General features: G+C 40.5%; 1 long non-coding RNA gene across 1 annotated transcript in view; it reads left to right on the top strand.

Annotated features, from left to right (window-relative positions):
* Positions 1-12348, top strand: part of LOC139975694 (uncharacterized) — a 139977-nt gene extending 127629 nt beyond the window's left edge. Inside the window, exons 4-5 of the long non-coding RNA XR_011795838.1 lie at positions 209-6683; positions 11672-12348. This is a non-coding gene — a long non-coding RNA (uncharacterized lncRNA). The remainder of the gene's footprint in view (positions 1-208; positions 6684-11671) is intronic.
* The last annotated feature ends 8637 nt before the right edge of the window (positions 12349-20985 follow it).

Below are 20985 nucleotides of genomic sequence, written 5' to 3'. Positions count from 1 at the left end.
TTACGGTGTTAAATAAAGTAAACTTATGGTGCTAGAAATAAGTCAGACTATGAAACCTTGATAGATTAAAACACAATAGCAAGCATTATACCTGCTTTTTTGGTCACTTATGACTTCATTGATATGAAATACACGTCAACTTTGGAAAAGCTATCGCGGAAAGGAAATCTGACATTATTTTGCATAACTTTTCTTTTTTTTTAACCAGGAATGCCATTATTTCAAGTTGGAACGTTTCGTCAAACTGCTAAGCCTACATAACCTCTCCGGCCCAAACACCACCCCCTGTCTACGATGACATTGGTATGCTTCAGACGTGATTCTCGGTTAAGTCCTAGTCATCTTTAATATTACTTATCTTTAATCTTTTAATGTATGGCTCTCTTAAAAATAATGACAACTTTCATTACACAGAATTTCTGCAGGAAAATTATAACTGCAATGCCCAATATAATGCTTCTTTCATACCTGCAATCGGTAACATTCAGTGGATTGAGAGAAATACATTGGAAATGAATACATCTATAATTCACACCACATTAGAACAATATACTTAATGATATAACGTAATCATTAAAAAACATATCATTTGTATTCAAAGAAGAAAACGAGAGCAGGTCACATGCAAATACTTAATGAACATGAGAGATCACAGCATGTTCAATAAATGCGTTACGAGCAGGCTTTTTTCTCTATCCATGTTGTGTGTATCGTTACTGCGTTACAGATGCAATTATTTATTTTGTATTCAAGGAAATTTAACGGGTTAGATGAACAAGCACTCCGTACTGATACATACAGCTATCTAATTGTGTGTCATCTCAAAGAACATTAATAATGTTACTACTTATCGAACTATATTAATGATATTTATTTATTTTCTCGTTGAAGCATTGATCGTCTTTCATCGGGACCGGCGATAAGACATCGAAGAGCTAACTTACGATTCAAGAACTGTAGAAGACTTGCTTAAGTTTAAATTCGATGTCAATCCAGATGAACATTGTTATCACAGCAGCTGATTATGAGTGGAGGTCTACACCACCTTCCTACACGGGGGCAGTGACACAAGGGACCATCCCTTTCCTTAAAAAAAATATGGATTCGCCCCAATTGAAAGTTTGATATCACTTACGGGGCACACGGGAACATATCAAATGAGAAACCATCTCCGTGAGGCAGCAGCTTTTCTTGAAAACACATGTTGGGAAGAAAGTGATATTATAAGAAATGAGAGGGTTAATTCAACTAGCACACCAACTTTGAATGTTCATAGAGAGTAGGAACTCTGGAAGACATGACTCATGTTAAATAGTAATGTTGTTTAAAACATAGGAACGTTAAGACATTATAAATATTCTTGAATGATGGGAGCTGAAAAACCCGAAATTGATGATAGATGCTTGGGTTAAAGAATAAGTGCTAAGTGCTAAAGGATAAGTGGGTTAAAGGGTAAAAGGATTAGTGCTAAAGGATAAGTGGTTAAAGGATAAGTGATAGATGTTAAAGGATAAGTGCTTTTTACGTGACCCGCCTTGCGGGATCCAAAACGTCACGGCCAAACAGCACTACCCAACTATCCCATTCCAATAAACAAAACTTGAGTCAAGCGAGCCAAAAAAAGTAAATGCGCCCACCGACCTGCAAAGACTAAACCCCCAACCACCCACTGAAACATTAAAAAACCCACAAAAGGATAAGTAGTGAGGGATTAAAATTACATCATTCACACAGCATACAGTAACTGTCCGTTTAACCCGATGATCAACAAGTATAAAGAACATTCAGGAAAGAAATAATAAATATCCCTTTATAAATAGACATTTAGTAGATATTGTGAAACATGCGGTATTATTTGTTCACTACATTTTTTTATCCCTAAACTGAGAGTCCTTGAAAAAAACCTGTTCACGTAGTGATAGATACTACGTGTGTTTTAACTACGCGTTTATACAATGTGTTAAAACACATATATAATAATACGATTAGCCAATGACAGACAAAGGGTGTTACCTTTTGTTCATATTGTATATGTCGACACTCTTTATTTACCTTTGAATTAACTAGAACGAACATACTTGCAAGAAACAATGCAAACAAAATATTTTCTGATTGATATCTTGCAGCTTATGAAAAATGAATTTTCTAGAGAGCAGATAGGTGGTAGATGGAAAAGATTCAGGGTACATATCAGGAAGAATATTTCTTAACGGACGGTTTTATATTACGGAGGTGTGTAGGCATATGACATGATACTTTTGATCTCGTCTGAACATGCTCATTGACATACCAAAAAACCTTTCTCTGAGTTTTCAAATATCTCTTTGTGACCTTCCTGTGGTATTTAGACCATATAACTGTATCCGTTTCTGCGTGTTTCCATGAATGCATAGACCACATAGCCCCTCGAGTGCGCCTGCAAATTGTTTACAGCAAAACGGGATAGGTGAAGTGTCCGTAGTATGTGTATCGCAAAGCAGCTGCAATCCCAACATTAAAACAATTTAAACATTTAAAAACAAAATATAAAAAGTGACATTTGAATCTTTTTTTGAGAACTTGTAATAACTGTGTGTGATTTCCTTTTTAGCCGTTGTTGACTTAAATATGAAGTATTTACCGTGGTAGTTTCATTTCATGAAAGTATGCCAGTTACTGCAAAATTTGTTCTGATATGGAACTTAGGCAGAAGAAAATATATGGTACCATCAATTTGTGTAAAATGCTACTGGTATTATGTATGTGTATAAACACCGTTGCTAAACACGGTATTACTTATTGAAACATGGATTATTGTAATATATACTACTTTCTATTCCCTCTACAACACCCTTAGACAGTGCGTACACCTGCAGACTGAACATATGTTTAATACAAGAAAAAAGCTTTCGGTAATGTAGTTCATTCAGTCATTGTAGCTTGTTAGTGTAAAGCAATATATATATATATATATATATATATATCGTAAAGTAATGAAAAGATCTGCTACATTATTCCCGTTGCTGAGCCCACCGTCAAAAAAAAAATCAGCCCAATATCCAAACCCTGCATGCTGTTAGCCTCAAAAATGTCTTCTGGATGTGGGCTATATTTTGCTTTAACTCATAGTATTAAACAATAATACAAATGAGAATATTCAATAGGCAATATCTAACAAAACACCTTTCACTTAAACCCTTTTTTTAGTGTCCTTGTGGCGAAGAACGTATTTCGTACAGTCGAGCTATTATGAATTTTCGAGCATATTGCAAGTTGGTGGCGTTCTCGTAGTATTCATTGACAGTGTAGTTGTCAATGCCGATAGTTTGCCTAGCATACAAATAGCACGTAAAACCCCAAAATGTAGAACAATTACCTTTCAGATTTTCTGGAAATTTAAATATAATAAATCTGTGCATGTGACATGGTTGATGTTAGGATTAGACCTGGAATTTGCTGGTTTCTCCCCATTTCGCCTCAAAGTCTCTCTTGTGATGCACTCAATCTTTTGGACCATCCTAAACCTTTTAAAGGACATCAGGGTTATCAGTCAAAATGTAGACAAAATAGGAACATTACAAAACAGTGGTTGCTCTAAAGAATCGATGTTTGTCTTCCTTTAATGTATTTGTTTCTCTCTTAAGTGCCATAATTTATTTTGTCCATACCAATTGCTGGCACAATTTGAAAAATACAAAGTTTCCACGGAAACAAAGGGATTTTTTCATACCTTTGAAGGACAAGTTTTACCATATTTAGGTAAGGCATGTGGTTGTGTTTTTTTGGGGGGCGAAAAAATATCATTAGCCATTTTTTCTTCTAACTGGTATTTTGTGTCACGGATATAAGTTTAAAGCTGTAACGATCAATGAATACATTCATCACATCAAGATTCTTAACCCATTAACCCTATAACCCTGACCCTATAAGAAAACAGAATCCAAAGAGAGAGTCAATTTGTTGTTTAACGATAGACGTATTCATTTGAAAAGTATCTACACAATTTAATACAAAGTTATTAAAGTTAATATAAACTATAGAAAGTTATTATAAAGAATGCTTATTAATATCGTTCGCGAGAAACTGTAATATGCCACTTTTTACAACTTACCATGCTTTCAATTGTGAAAGTAAAACCTAGAGGTGTATTTCAAACAAACATGCTAACGAGTTGAATAGTTGCTTCGATTCGTGTATGAAATCACTTCATTCATTGTTGGTTTTTGAATCCTTCAATTTCAAACAATGTACAAGAACGAAACAAAGCACACTGTTATATTATTGTTCTCTTTTTAATAAGTTAAGTAGTTGGCGACTGTTTCAGATGAAGAGAGATTTTTCTTTGTAGGGATTCGAGGGGGTGATGTTTTTAAGAGCAGAGGAGTACTTGAGAGCAGGTACCTTTGATATCCGCTGGCCTGCAATTGTCGGGAAAGTCAGTGTCATGAATAGTTTTGTTTCGCCCATCTTGTTGTACCTGGGCGCGGTGTACCCAATTACCGTATACGCGTCGCGTTCTGGTGTGACTGGATGTTCCCCTTTATTTGGTCGGATGGTACAGAGCTTGTCAAGAGTGCAGAAATGTAACAAAATCTGTTGACTGACGGGTTGGGGTGATTCATCTGGAGAGTAAATTGACTTTTTCTTATTTAAGCAATTATTTTTAGCCGTAACAGACCCAGGGTTGCCTTGATTTTGCCCTACTTTTTGGGGCGGATTGCACTTAGGTCGATGGGCACCGGCCCTGATTAGCCACACAGCACCGCATAGTAGTAACCCAAAGAGAGTAGTGCGTGTCATTTGTTCCACCCTTAAGGAGTTGCCCTTGTTGACCTGTCACGGCCGGCCCTCGTTCACAGTTCCTTGAGAAACAGGGCCTTGAACAAGGTCGTCATTCCACCAAGGTATGGCGTTCGGTGCATTCAAAGCTAAGAGTTGCAGGCTCCGCAATCTTGCCTGGAGAATCGCACACGGTGCTTTGGTGACCAATCTGAAATGGTATTATTGGCGGTTGGTTAAAGGGATGTACCCGAGGGCTTACTGTGACAGGCCTAGAGAGTACTGGTCATACTTTTTTCATTGCTCCTTCGCTTTCAAGTTGTGGAATTGGTTTCAGCACTTGGCCGACCGTGTAACGGAAGACCGTTGATGTTCGGTAGGACGTACAATCTTCAATTTTTTCTGTTGGTGTTTTGTGCCGGATTAGTTGTATCTCTGCTACTTGTGTGACATTGTGTGAATAAGACTTCAGGTTGAAGGTGATTTTCGCCGTTTATCTGGGGCTGCCTTCTACGGGCGCTGGGATGCTGCGGATGTGAGTTTTGTTTTGTTGTGGGCTGGTCGTCCGTTTGTGGCTTTTTTAATGTTCGGGAGGGGGGGGGGGTTCGGTTGTTTGTCTCCGTTGGTCGGTGGGCCTTGTTTTGGCTTGCTTGAGTTGTGAATTTTTTTTTTGAGAGGGGTTTAGTATTTCAGTGCGGTTTGACCGTGACATTTTTTGTTCCTCAAGGGCGGCGGGTCAAGTAAAAAGTAGTCTTACTTTGACACCCTCCAGCTTTAACTTAACGTAAAAATCCTTTCGCATCCACAGACCGCAACCTTTTCCATGAGAGTGGTACATCGACGGGCTTACCATGTGGACTAGTCCATCTTTGGCATACAATACCGACTGCTCGTGTTCCTGTTTTTATTCCTTCTCTGCAGGGTAGTCTTTTTCAGGGGGGAGAGGGTTGGGGTAGGGGCAGTCCCTCCGACAATGGCCCATCCCTTCACAGTTCCAACATTTAATGCTCACTGTTCCTCAAGGTTCCTGGGTGGCCACTGATATATTTCCCATCTACTGTCACTGTCACTAATGGCATTTATGAAGAACTCTTTTGCTAGGGTATCTTTCATCTCAATGAAGGCATTAGATTAAGCACGCGAGAAATTGTATATCATTGCCAGTTCTGGAAAACTCTCCCTTTGTTGTCGGTTCCTTTATCGTTAGAGCGTTCTGAATATGTCCATTTGTTTAGCTCTCCCGGACCTTTGGTGGAGTGTGGTGGCCAATTGGCAAAGTCGTCGGACTCGTGATCCAAGGATTTCTGGTTTGATTCTTGCCTAGTTCATTACGTTGTGTCCTTGGGCAGATGCTTTATCTCACTTGCCTCTCTCCACCCAGGGGTTAAATGGGTACCTGTGAGGTAACTTGTCATTGGGAGCAGTACATATCTGATTCCGACTGGAGGGATTGTCTCTTCACAGGTTATCATTGACCAAACAGTTTCTATAAAAAACATGGATTCGCACCAATAAATAGTTTGATATCGCTTACGAGGCACACGGGAACATGAAATGAAACCATCTTTGTGAGGCAGCAGCTTTTCTCGAGAGATTATGTTGGGGTAGAAAGTGATATTATAATACATGAGAGGGCCAATTCAACTGGCTGACCAACTTTGAAAATGAAAACGTTGTGAAAGAGCAGGAATTTTGGAGGACGTGACTGTTGTAAAATAACAATATTGCTTAAAGTTAGCGACGTTAAGACATTAGTAATATTCTTTCAAGATGTTAGTTATAAAACGATCAAATAAACCAACTCCTATATTTCATTTCGTTTAGTTTCGTTTCGTTTAAGTAGGAAATATAGGAGTAGTTAACATTATATGTTTCACACAACATACAATAAGTCGTATAACTCGATGAAGCAAGAAATAATATAGGTTGGCAGTTGGCTTTCGTGGAGTGCAGACGTGTTTTTCGCTCTCGCTCTCCATCTGATACAGCTACTTTCTTACCTTACTGTACTGTACTGTGCTATACTTCCCGCCAGGCGGGTGTGTGCGTTTGTCGTATATAGTTATATAGTTATCGTATATCGTTTTAAGGTTAAACCTGTCTTTAGTTTGTTTTTGTTACTCCTCTGTGGCCTAGCCACCTTCGGTATCATGGCATCGCGCCGTGATTCCAAAATTGTTAAGTTGACCTTCACCGGTGAACAAGCGGTTCCACCGGTGCAAGTTTTTAGTATTTTAAAGAGTAAGGGTGTTGTTGTGCCTGGAGAGGTTGATGCTTTACAAGCTCTCCAGGGTCGTAATACGTATGATCTACGTTTTACCAGTGACGTGACCCGGCAGAAGGGTGTCACGTTGCTGAGTGGGGTTGAAGGTTTGACAGTTACTCCATACGAACGTTCCGTATGGGTAACTGTCATCCACGTAGGATTAGAGGTGCGTCAGGAACTTGTCGCAACTGTTTTAGGTCGGTTTGGGTCTGTCAAGGCTATTAAAATGTGCTCCTACGCACAGGCCCCTGGGGTGTTCAACGGGCACCGACAGGTTCGGATCGACCTCAAGCAGGACATTCCCTCCTTCCTTTTTATTGCCGGGCATAAAGCTCACGTGCGTTACCCCGGTCAGCCCCGTACCTGCTTCAGGTGTGGGGAGACCGGGCACGAAGCCAAGGGCTGCCCAAATAAAAAGTGTGGGCGCTGCCTTCGTCTTGGGCATGATACCTCTGCTTGCCCAAGCGAAGTCGTGTGCTCACTCTGTGGGAAGGAGGGACATGTCTTTCGCGCTTGTCCCTCCTCTTATGTCTTTATGACAAAGAGTGGGGGTCAAGCAAAGGCGCCAAGTTCTGGCGCACCTACTGCCCCGGAGGAAGCTCCACGCAAGGAGGGGGAACCGGGTGAGGATTCACTCTCCGCACCTGGTTCACCCTCCCCCGTAGTTGCAGACCCCAACCCCGTGCCCGCACCGAGAAAGTCTCCACCAGCTTCCCCCATCAACCCCGTGCCCGCACCGTCTCCACCACACAGCGAAGCGGACACGGGGTCTCCACCAGCTTCCCCCATCAACCCGTCCAGTTCCATCCCCAGTCCGCCGCCGGTATCGCCAGATCCGGAGACTCTGTCTGACGACGACTCGGTCGTCGGGTCTCCGGAGGTTATGTCTGACAGCGACTCCGGAGGCTCGGTGATCGTCGAGCCGAAACGTGCCACTGGGACGAGCTGGTACGACGAGATGGGGGAACCCTCTCTGAAAAGGTCGGCCTCAAGCGACGACTCCGACGACGATATGTCGTCTAGAGCGCGCTTGAAGCTTACAGAATCGTCGTCGGCGTAGTTTTGCCCCATTGCCCTCTCATGGCCCATACATTTTCAGTTGCCACTTTCAACGTCAATGGCATGAGGGATCATCGCAAGCGCAGTCGCATTTTCCAATATTGTATTTCAATGGAGGTCGACTGCGTTTGCCTGCAAGAAACACATATTTTGGAAGAAGATGTCCCTCTATGGACTTATGAGTGGGGTGGTGGGCTGCATGCTTCGTTTGGTTCGTCTTCATCCTGTGGCACTGTCATCCTCCTGTCACCTCGTCAGGCGGGTTGTGCCATTAGGGTGGAGACGGATCACGAGGGCCGATTGGTTTGCATTCTATTCAAGTATCCACAGGGTAACATCTCCCTTTGCAATGTGTATGCTCCCAATCGGCCTTCTGCTAGACGAGAATTTTTTAACACACTGCCTTCCTTTGTTCCTGGTAGTGCTCCATGTGTCATGGTCGGAGACTTTAACTGTGTCCCAGACTCGGGTCTTGACAGACTCGGGGCTTCTGTGTCTGCTAGTCCCGACGCTGGGATCACAGAATTGGACAGATTCACTTCGGCACACCTTTTAGCCGATGTCTGGAGGCATATGCACCCGTGTAGTACGGTGTATACGTGGGTGAGGCCTAACGGAGAAGATGCCTCCAGGATAGATCGAGTGTATGCGCCCGTAAGTTTTAAATTTTCGGGTTGCGAGACGCTCAGCTGTCCGCTCTCTGACCATGATACTGTAGTAGCACGTTTTGTTTTGCCTTCCATTTTCCCGATCGGGCGGGGCCTATGGAAGCTTAACTGTCGGATTCTCGGCGAGGCAGAGTTCCGCCAGGGTTTCGAGACCAGGTACAAAGGATGGCAAACATTGAAGCCGGCCTTTGCTTCTACATCCCAGTGGTGGGATGATGTCAAGTTGCGCATCAAACGCTACGCAATTGAGTATTGCGTGACCCGCGCACGGCGTCGAAGAGAAAAATTTTCGAAGCTGTGCGCGGAGGTGAAGTTTGGCGACCCTTCGGCAGTCATCGCTTTGCAGACTTATCTCGATGAAAAGTACCACGGTGCCCGCGTCAGGGCCCGTGTCGAAGCGGTGGAAGCCGAGGAGCGCCCTTCACTGAGGTTTTACCAGTCCGTTAGCTCATCGGCGGGTGACAGACGCGTCCCGTCTGTGCGCGCTACTGATGGGACCGTGGTCAGTGACCCTCACGGCATTGTCCGCGTATATAAAGAGTATTATTCGAGTTTGTTTACGCGTGGCAATGTCGACTTGTCGGCACAGGCTGATTTATTGAGGGGAATCTCAAAAACCGTTCCCCACGATGTCAATGATATTTTAGGGGGCGGAATAACCACTGTTGAGCTTTGGAGGGCGCTTTCGAAGATGAAGAATGGCAAGTCCCCGGGTTCGGACGGGCTTCCGAGGGAGTTCTACCGAACCTTCTGGGCAATAATAGGACCCGACATCAGAGCCGTCTTCGAGGACGCCTTCCAAACGGACTGTTAAACCAAAGTCAACGTCTGGGCATGATTACTTTGCTGCCAAAGTCTGGGGACCCCTTGGATCCCCATAACAAGCGTCCGATCACCTTGTTAAATGTGGACTACAAGTTGCTGGCTAAGGCTTTGTGCAACCGCCTTGCACTGGCTATGCCGCATCTTGTTGGTGATCTCCAGACTTGTGCAGTGAAGGGTCATTGCATCCAGCAGAACTTGTGGTTGATGCGCGACTTGACCGACTTTGTTATTGAGCGTGATCTGCCATGTGCATTGGTGTCTCTGGACCAGCAGAAGGCTTTTGACATGGTGGATCGCGGTTTTTTAATGAATGTATTGGAGACGTTTCAGTTGCACCCGGTTTTTCGTAAATGGATTTCTGTTTTGTATCAAGAAAGTTTCAGTTCTGTTATTGTAAATGGGTTTTGTTCGGAGGTTTTTAACGTAGAGAGGGGGGTGCGCCAGGGGTGCCCTCTGTCTCCATTACTTTATGTTTTGTTTAGCGAGTCCCTCTCTCGTCTTTTGGAAAGGGACTCCAAACTTGTTCCATTCGTTGTGCCAGGGGGTGCCAAAGTGAAATGCGTTCAATATGCAGATGACGTAACGTGTGTTGTTTCGAGTCTGGGCTCTTTTCGTGCCCTCTCGCAGGATTTATCCATCTTTGAGAGAGCTACCGGGGCGAAGTTGAATCCGGAAAAGACAAAGGGCCTTCGCCTTGGTAGCTGGAGATACAGAGACTTACCATTCGGTGCGTCGTGGTCGGATCAGAATATCAACATTAATGGTATATGGTTCGGCTACGATGCACCCTGTGACGTCACCTGGAACGAGAGGGCTGAGGTATTTGAGAGCAGGCTCGAAACCTTTGGCACCCGCTGGCTTTCGATCCTAGGGAAAGTCACCGTAATTAATCGTTTTGTTTCGCCCATCTTGTGGTACCCGGGCGCGGTGTATCCAATTCCGCGTCGCGTCCTGGTGCGGTTGGAGAGAGCGATATTTTCATTTATTTGGTCGGGTGGTACAGAGCTTGTGAAAAGGGCGGTAATGTACCAAAAACTGGAGAAGGGTGGATTACAGGTGGTTCATCTGGGAAGTAAATTGACCTTTTTGTTATTTAAGCAGTTGTTTGTAGCGGTAACTGACCCAGGGTTGCCTTGTTTATATTTTGTACGTTTTTGGGGCGGTTTGCACCTGCGTCGATGGGTCCCGGCGCTGTTTAGCAACAGAGAACCGCATAGTAGTACTCCAAACAGGGTGGTGCGTGTCATCTGCTCCGCTCTGATTGAGTTGCCCCCTGTTGACCTGTCACAGCCGGCCCTCGTTCACAGTTCGTTGCGGGATAAGGCCTTGAATGCAACTTTTGTCCAGGGACGTCATTCTGCCGAAGTATGGCGTTCGGTGCATTCAAGGCTGAATGGTTGCAGGCTCCGTGATCTCGCATGGAGAGTTGCACACGGTGCCTTGGTGACCAACCTAAAAAGATATCATTGGCGATTGGGTGATGGACTGTGCCCTAGGACCGGCTGTGACAGCTTAGAGAGTACTGCTCATGTTTTTTGGCATTGTTGCTTTGTAGTAAACTTATGGGAGTGGTTCCAGACCTGGACCGACCGTGTTACGGGAGACCGTTCATGGTCGGTAGGGCTGGGCTTTATTTTATATGGGGTAGACCCTCCAGTTTGTTCGGTAGCTGTGTTGCACCGCATCATTTTTGTTTGCTCTATTGTAAAAAAACATATTTGGCGGAATAGATGTAATTTGGTTTTTAGGGGGAAATTTGCCAGTTGGCAGGCAGTCCTGGAGGCGGTGAAGTCTGACATTCGCCTTCAAATTGAAGGCGATTTTCGCCGTTTATCTGGGGCTGCCTTTTTTGGACGCTGGTGTGCTGGGGAGGGGTTTTTCGTTTCGCTGCGTGCGGGTCGTCCTTTTGTAGGTTTTTGAATGTTTGAGTGGGGGGGGGGGTTGGGCGTTTTGTCTCTGCAGGTCGGCGGGCGTATGTTTTTTTGGCTCGCTAGACCTGAGTTTCGTTTGTCAGAATGGGATGGTTCGGTAGTGCCGTTTGGCCGTGACGTTTTGTATCCCGCATGGCGGATCACGTAAAAAGCACATAATATAGATCCTTTTATTCAAAGATCTTTAATAGATACCGTGAAACATGCCGTCGAATTGTTCATTACATCTACATCCCATAAGTAACTGTGAGGTATTAAAAATACATGTTAAAATAATAACAGAAATCAAGAACGTGTATAATCAATGTCTTTAAATACACATATTATAATAAGATTGGCCAATGGTAAGGAGAGCGTGCTACTTATCGTTCACAAATATTAGGTACTTGTTTTGGGTACGTGAAAACTATCTTTAATTAACTTTGAAAGAATAACACAAAGGACGTTATTTTAATGTCAAAATACAATCAAAGACCACAGCTTTTCATTTAGAAACAAGAGATAACTTTCTCTTGAATGTGAGTGAGGGCGACATTTCAGTTTCATAGACCTTATTTAAAAAGTTCACACTGTAAAAATCGAGGGCACTTCCAATGCTTTTTATCTATAAATCTATAAGAATCGAATATAAAGGTGTTTGGCAATGCTTCCATCACATGGTAACATCATGGTGCTGGAGTAATCTCCCGAAAACGTAAGACAAGTATGGAATGTGTTTTTCTCGTCTCAGACATATCGTCTGGAATGGTGGCTGAATACACTAGTCCCTCAACCGCCGAGGTTCTTAGTCGCGTAAAATGAATAGAAAAGTATAGGTGGTAAAAAGAGTAAAAACAATTGGATGGCGATTATTCGCCCCTTAAATGAACCACAATGACTGTCATCTCTTATACTCCTTTATCTCATCAAAATGGCAACCCCCCTGACACTGGATTCAACCCACATGTCTCCTAAATATAGCAATTATTTCCTTAAACCTTTTAATGCTGGGGGCTGTTCACTTAAGTAATCCATGCTAGCTGAAAATCATTTCCATACACACAGTATGGAAATACCATTACGGCATTAGAGCATTGGGTATGCAGCGTTAACCTCCCCCCTCGCCAGCGTCGGAACTGAGTAGAAAATGGATGGAAGGTACAAAGACATAAACTTACTCAAGAGAGAGAACATGAATATAGATAAAAATAAATGAATAAAATTATGCAGGGTACATCAAATAATATGCTAATTGATTGAGGTGACTAGGGCTGCTGAGAAAGTTTAAAGGAAACATGTAGAGGAGAATAAAAAAAATGAAGAAGAAATAAATATTCTTTGAAAGCAAAAATGACCTCGCCCCGTCCACCCTACCTATATCACCAACGGCAGCGCAAACCACGCTACAGCGAGCCAGAAAAATTAACTATAGTATACTATCTTATGTACATAATAAGGGGACCAGACTAATAGCTTTCAGATATTAGAAACATCGTAATATATCCAAAATGTAATCCTCATGAACGACTTTGGTCAGAACTATTACAACTCATACGAGGCCAAGCCTCCCGGCCTGTATCCTGATATTCTCACTTCCAACTTCACACACATCCAACTGACCCCCCCCCCCCCTTTGCACACACTCACCGAACTGAACACGAATCATCTACAAAAGTAAAATCGGTCGGACCGTCCGTAGGCCCTCTATTACCCCAAACCAGAATAACAACGGCCCTTGGAAACAGGTCTGGACAAGTCGACAAACTGATTATAGCTGGTTGTTATTTTACTGCAGGCTACGCCATCTCATTCACCACCAAGCAATCTTGCACAATGAGTTGTTGAATTGAACAATCATCGATACCATATTCTTCTCGATACAGGCGAATTGTACACACCTCGACAAATTATTATATGTTTGCCTAGTTAAAAAGCTATTCTATGCATACTTTTCAAGAACAGTCACCCAGGAAAGAACCTGGGCACGAAAACCAAACTACCGAACAACTGATCCGCTCTCAACCCCAGTCCCCTTGCATCGATATTGTGACTGTGTGATCATCGTCGGGTGTGTATCACCATTCCCCTCGAAAGGGAAAAGATACTACACATGATCTTAGCTAACGGCATTTTGACGAAAAATCCCAACGTGATCAGTTGTTGTGCTGCACGTGGCTGGACAACACCCCAAATATTGTATTATTCACTAGTTGTCGGGTTATACTAACGCAGTTAGTCTGCAACTCGTCTGTTCCATCAGGACCACCGTAACTTTATTATTGGTTTTCATTATTGTTTGATTTGCAATTACAGGATATTGCGACAGATAACTGTCAATGAAAGGTGGTCAGGTGTTCAAGGCCATTCCAATACCAATTGCTGGATGATGTATATAAGAGAGACAGATAAAGACATTCCACCCGAGATATTGTTCTCTGTAATATATGCTCATAACAATCTCCTACTTGAATAACACATACTCTATCTACTCTTATCACCTAAAGAAATATGCAGTTAGAATTCTATAACTTTCTCTGTTATATAGTGGTACAGCGCCATCTGAAACTAAATGCTATGAGCATGGTTACTAGACTACTTTAATATTTAATTAATTGTATTTTATCGATTAGAATAAACAAACAACCTTCGTTCGATCTGACACATCATACTTCGACAACGGTACGGAGTTGTTTCTCATTAAGAAGAAATAAATTACAAAGAATAAATTACAGCTATTGCAATTTAATGGGATTACGGTGTAAACTTTGACGCAGTCATCACAAAGTGTCCTGTCACAGCCATGTATTAAATTCATTACTGCTTCGTAATGAACTATTAGTCATTTAGGAAACCTCGACTTCAGGCCATTTCAAATATATACAGAATTTTTTCGGATCACATTGCCATTACAGGCGTTTAAATTGGCAAATATGTTGGAGAGGGGGTGTGTGCATGGGAGGGAGAGATTGTGAAGGGGCAGGAGTATGTTTCTTGCCCCGTTGTTTAGCACGGCACGGAGTTGTTGGATCATTCCACTTTGTTATTGAATTATTAGAAAATAGCACTAGGCAACCAACATGGTCGAACTTTTGTTCCATATACCTCGATCATATCGATTCAATAAACTTGGACAACCTGCAGAGCGTATTGGATAATACACCTCAAATATCACCACTAAACTATTTCAAGATGGATTTTTATTATTATTATTTTTTATTCAAAGAGGGAAAAAATCATAATGTAATAAATGTTACCTTTTGCTTTCACATATTAAATTAACTAACTCTATAGGAATGACTTTGGTCAGAATTAATAAAATACATACGACACAATCCTGGATAAAAGAGACCAAAAAGTGCTATGAGTCAACAATAAATTAACAAAATATATTACTCAAAAATCTAATATGTTGAATACTACGAGTAATAACGGTATGCAATGATGACTTCGTGGAATGTATTCCGGGCGCTCATATGCCTCCAAACATCGGCTAAAAGTTTTTCCGAGGGGAATCTGTCGAGTTTTGCAATCCCAGCTTCAGGACCTGCAGACACAGAAGCCCCGAGTCTGTCAAGACCAGAGTCTGGGACAGTTGAAAGTCTCCGACCATGACATATGGTGCACTACCAGGAACAAAGGAAGGCACTGTGTCGATAAACATCTCGTCTAGCAGAAGACCGATTGGGAGTATACATATTACAAAGGCAGATATTACCCTGTGTATACTTGAAAAGAATGCAAACCAATCGAACCTCATGGTCCTTCTCCACCCTAGTGACACAACCCGCCTGAAGGTGCCAGAAGAAGGTGCCAGAAGGATGACCGTGCCACAGGATGAAGACGAACCAAACAGGCATGTAGCGCAACACCCCACTCATAAGCCCATAGAGGCTAGGGACAGCAGCGCCTTGTTTAATATTGCATCATCAACGATCGATAGCATACACCATGCCAATACAGGCCGAGAGTGGGAAGGTGTTTAACTTCAACAGAGATTTGTTACAGCGCCCCCGATTGACCATGGCAACAGTCAGACGATTTGGTAGAATGATACTGCTATTTATGAAAAATTGAATTTCACCAATTTTTGAGTGGGTGGTTGGGGGTTTGTCTCTGCAGGTCGGTGGGCGTATTTACTTTTTTTGCTCGCTTGACTTGAGTTTTGTTTGTCAGTATGGAATGGTTGAGTAGTGCCGTTTGGCCGTAACTTTTGGATCACGCAGGGCGGGTCACGTAAAAAGCACACAGTCCTTCATTTGAGAGCTGAAACGTTAGCTATTCGTGGAGGCATTTACCTAAGAAAGACGCACATTTTCGTCATTTGTAGACAAGCCTCTTTACTCACTGGTTAACAAATATTGTACGCTAGTCTTTGAAATTATAACGTGGTGTAAACTAGCCTTAGTTGAGTCAGTCGTTGCAAGCTACACCCACGAGCATAAAGAAATATACAAATCTTATTTAGTAACATATGTACAAGGATTGTTGTTGCTTTTGGCACTTGTCATAAGAGAAAGAGAGTAATCGAGTTGAAAAGTTGAATTTGTTACCTTAAAGGTCAGATATGATTACGTAAAGTGGTTATCACTATCTGATAACAATAAAAGTCTGTCATTGATTGTAGTTATATTTTACATTCTTCGTATCAAGACCAAGACCCCTAACACGACAGTAGCACAGTCATGTAATTTTATGTCACACCCATATACAGAAACAAACAGTTGCGCTCGGAGCGTTAAGGCGGACTGAATACGCGTCGGTTTGGGCAAATCCACCCAATATACATGGCTTGATCAGTTTGTACTCTGAACAAGAGACAGCCGTCAGTATAAACTGAAGTGTGTTATAACACCGAAACACACGTTGAAATATGGACAAAATAATTGGCGAAACCTGAGTGGTTAGTCCAGTCAATACATATACGCATAGGATTGTGTGTTTAGTATTTTCTGTTTGTAAGTCCTTCTCAGTAGCAACTGGTCATAAATGTAACACATGTTAAGAAATTATAGCACATCAGTTTGAACTGATTATTGGGTACCCACCTTTACCAGTGTTACATGATAAAGCCATGAAAAGCGGCAGGGACATTGTATACAATGAGTCAGGCACAGGTCCCCTGTTACACACCTGAATGAAGAAAGGTAATTAAATAAGTCAAATCTGAACACGTAATCCTTATAGCATATTAACCAAATGAAACGCATTTAACACAAATCAAGAAATAATATAGAAGCTTACTGTTTTAAATTTTAACATGTGAAATGACGTAAAAAATCGCAATTGATTAATAATGGACCATTGTCGTGAACGAAATTTCCACTTCAAACCACGTGATATTCGTAGGGTTGTAAGGCTGTTATTATTAAATAGTCATCAAATTCGTTGAAAGGTGCTCTGGGTTGGCGGGGTTGAGAGACCCCCCCCCCCAATGGACGGGCAGGAGTAGCTTCACGCACTTCACTTCTCTCGCGCACGTTATGCACTCCACATCGTTGTTGGATCATTCGAATTGTAGAAAAGCTACGCAACCAAATGGTCTGTTTTAAGTCTCATATACATGATAATATTGTTAAACCATCTTGGAAACTGTGAAAAGGAAGAAACAACATTTGAAATATTCTCTCTTAAATATTACAATGGATGGCTACAATTACCTGCGTTGCCTACTATGTACGACTGTGAAAAAAGTACAATGTTTGCTAAAGAGGGTTGTCTCACCTTGATTACTTACAATTATCTTATTTTGGTTAAGTTAGATAGTGCCTATGTAAAATTCACGAAACTCGACAATCAATTGCATACTTTAAACGCTTAACGCATTATAATTTCTTACAGAAATGCAGACACAGGGAATTCAATACATGTTTGACTTGCATGTATAAATAAAATCATCCGAGCGATTTCAACTGCTTTGAATCCATTAAGATTACAAGTTAATAGGTTATGAAAACACTACAGACATCAGCCGACTTCCTTCTCTCGAAACTACAAGTTAAATTAATTGTTATTGTCACGTAGCCTTAAAAAAATCATTGTCAGCCCAGTCATTTTCATTTTGAATCAGCACATATATTATTCAAATGAAAACACACACATGTGCGTATGTACGGGTGTTGTTAAGAACGACTCCTTGTTTTGATTCATAAACAGCGCTCCTCGATTTACAGACAGATGCGCGAAGTGTTGCAATAAATGCATCATATTTACTGTGAATAATTGTCAAAATACCGCGATATGGGATTTGTACCTGTTTTACATTGTTTTCTCATTTTTCTGATCATTTTTTCATTATCCGAAGATATTGATTGTGATTATCACTGTCAAGATGGACCTACAGTAAATTCAACAAACTGTTATGTGGTAGTAGGCTGTGACTTATCGTTTCCAAATATTTCCTTTTCATATAAATATACATATATATTTAGATTAGATTTGAACTTCACCGAGCTGGCTACCGATGATGATGTTCCTCAAACTCCCTTTCTTTACTCTGGTATGTTCCGGTGGAATGAGGATCATACCTATGATCGTTATCTATTCCAAGTTGAATACCTTTATTATGACCATGAGAATCGCTTTCTTACTTTTAATTTCTCAATCGTAAATATCCAACTAGACGATGCTGGAACTTACCAAGTTGACATAACGTCTACAAACAGCGACTGGACTTTCGGCCCGACTGTATTGCAACACACATACCGTCTATTTGGTAAGCTTTCATCTACAGTCAATCCGTTTTTGATGAACGTATTACTTTAACATGATAAAGATCATATCTATATGCTTATGCTCTGTCAATGCTTCATTTCAAGCTCAATGTTGCATTCTAATTCTCTGTTTTTTCTCGGTCTAACTCAGTACGAAATTATATTAATGACATTCGTTACATACTAAAACTTGATTTGATGTTACTGGAGGGTACTGTTTCAAAAGCCACGTAAAAGCATTAAATTAATAGCGAGAGCACAAAAGGACAGCAAACTATTCATACACATATACTCACCCTTATAAAAAGATGTTTTTTCATTAAATAACAATGTTATAATATTAAAATCATCAGCTTACTTCTTAGCTAATATAACTGTTCAAATTAAATAGAAAAACTAGCGATGTTTAAATTCGAAACACACTCGTACATGCATTTTGTCATGTTGGAAATATATTTTCCACTCATGCACAGTTGGAAGCAAATTAACGCATGCGCATTGTAACAAAGATCACTTTCTATCTCTCATAAGAGTTTTCAAAATAAAGTAGACACAAACGCACATCTGCGACGTTGGAAAACTTAAAAAGTCGTGAATTATTTATACATGGATGGTTTCAGTGTTTCAAAGTTCTTTCATCTTGCCATCTTCCTGGTATTATATACTTGTAACGTAATCGGTTGTAACTATCACTGCAGAGAAGGCCAAACAGTAAATTCAAAGGAATGCTACGCTATGCTAGGCTGTGACTTCTCGTTTCCGGAAATTGCTGTTAATAAAGATCACATTAGATTATCTATATATGAAATAGATGTATACATATTTGGTTTACGAGTAGAGATGAACTTTAGCGGCTATACTAATGAAGACATTCCCTTTAAAGGAACTTACTCCTTCAACGGCATACAAATAAGACCGAATCAGACAGTCAATCGATATTTATTTCAAGTAAAAGTAAAATATATTGAGGAAGATTTATCCGACTACCGGCCTGAAGTTACTAAGGCTGATTTTTCTATCTCCATCTTAAACCTTCAACGAGAGGATGCTGGTACTTATCATCTGTTATTGACTGGTGCTGACTCCCCGTATACTCTTTACTCTCATTACACCTATCATCTTTTTACAGTATACCAGCCTTCTACACTTCTTGTTCGTCAAGGCCCCTCCTCATCCCAATCTGGCTCCTACCACGTAACTATATCCTGTTCAATAACAAACGGGTTTCCACCGATAAATCTGGAAATGCTTGAGCCCGAAGGCTGTGATTTTCAGAAACATTACACGGATGAAAACGGTATTCAAGAGCTTTCTGTTGGCATTACGTCTTGTGATCAGAACTCAACTGTTGGATGCATCGCTATACAGGAAACGATGGCGTCCCTTTCTACCCCGCAGTATTCGGACAGATGTGAATTTAACATCTCTAAAAGTAATCCAGGTGAGTCTTTTTTTCATTTATTTTGCTAACCGTGTACGCAAATGCTTTGAAAGGAACATCAGGCTGTCTATTCATCATTTTTAAAGTCATCGTATATATATATATAATATATATAATATAATATATATATATAATATATATATATATAATATATATATAATATATATATATAATATATATATATAATATATATATAATATATATATATAATATATATATATAATATATATATATAATATATATATAATATATATATATAATATATATATATAATATATATATAATATATATATAATATATATATATAATATATGTATATATATATATATATGGGAATGATATAGGATATATATATATAAGGATATAAGGATATATATAATATATGGGAATAATGGGAATGACACAACATAGATCGGCGATCAAAACAAAAAAGAATAACAAACCTGTTGCAAATCACTTCAATCTCCAAAATCATTCAATTGAGAATTTGCGTCATTGCCATTGACCAAAACGATTCCAAGAGAAAATTTCTGGGAACTAAACCTATAGACCACGGCACCATTTCGGTTTAAATATCTGAAACAATTTGCCGTCCCAGATAAACCAAAACATTCCTTTTCAAAAACGACGGAATCAGATTAAAATAATCCGAATTTCTTAAACTTATGCTCAATTCAGCAGAAATCAGTAAGCCGCTTTGACTTCACAACCATGCCGACACGCTTCTCTATAAAATAGTTTCAATTCCTGCTACTCCTTGTCACTCTGTCTCTGCAAAAAACCAAACATCTATTTATCTATATCTATATGTCTATATATGTCTATATATCTATATATATATATATATATATATATATATATATATATGTATATGTATATGTATATATATAAACATTTTTATATTTGGTTTGGTTTGGGATATAAGTTTTCACATTTGGTGTTCTATAAGGTTTCATATAAAATGGGAATTGCCAGCAACAATGTCACAACGGTGTACTCGGTGTACACATTATTTGACAACTAAGATGGTGCTTTATACTGTAAGTTTGCCTTATTATGCATTTAAACGTGAGGTACTATGTGAAATTTTCCCGACAATTTTGATTTTTTTTGACACTTTGGAAATCGACGTTTCATAACATGATCTTTCTTTGTTTGTCAGCTTATATATTGCTTTAATTGTTGCAAATAGATTTTTGTGGAATTTTGAAAACTTTTTTTCTTACAGTGTAATAATTGATGTCTTTATAAAATAGATAGGCTTTATGGGATTGGAATATATCGCTATAAAGGATCATGCCTTGTTAATCACCAAAATATAGGTTTATTCATAAGTAAATGGCGAGAT

This window comes from Apostichopus japonicus, chromosome 11, assembly GCF_037975245.1.
Source record: "Apostichopus japonicus isolate 1M-3 chromosome 11, ASM3797524v1, whole genome shotgun sequence".
NCBI lineage: Eukaryota > Metazoa > Echinodermata > Holothuroidea > Aspidochirotida > Stichopodidae > Apostichopus > Apostichopus japonicus.
Note: the sequence above shows the minus strand (reverse complement) of the source record. Positions and strands in the feature narration are given on the sequence as shown.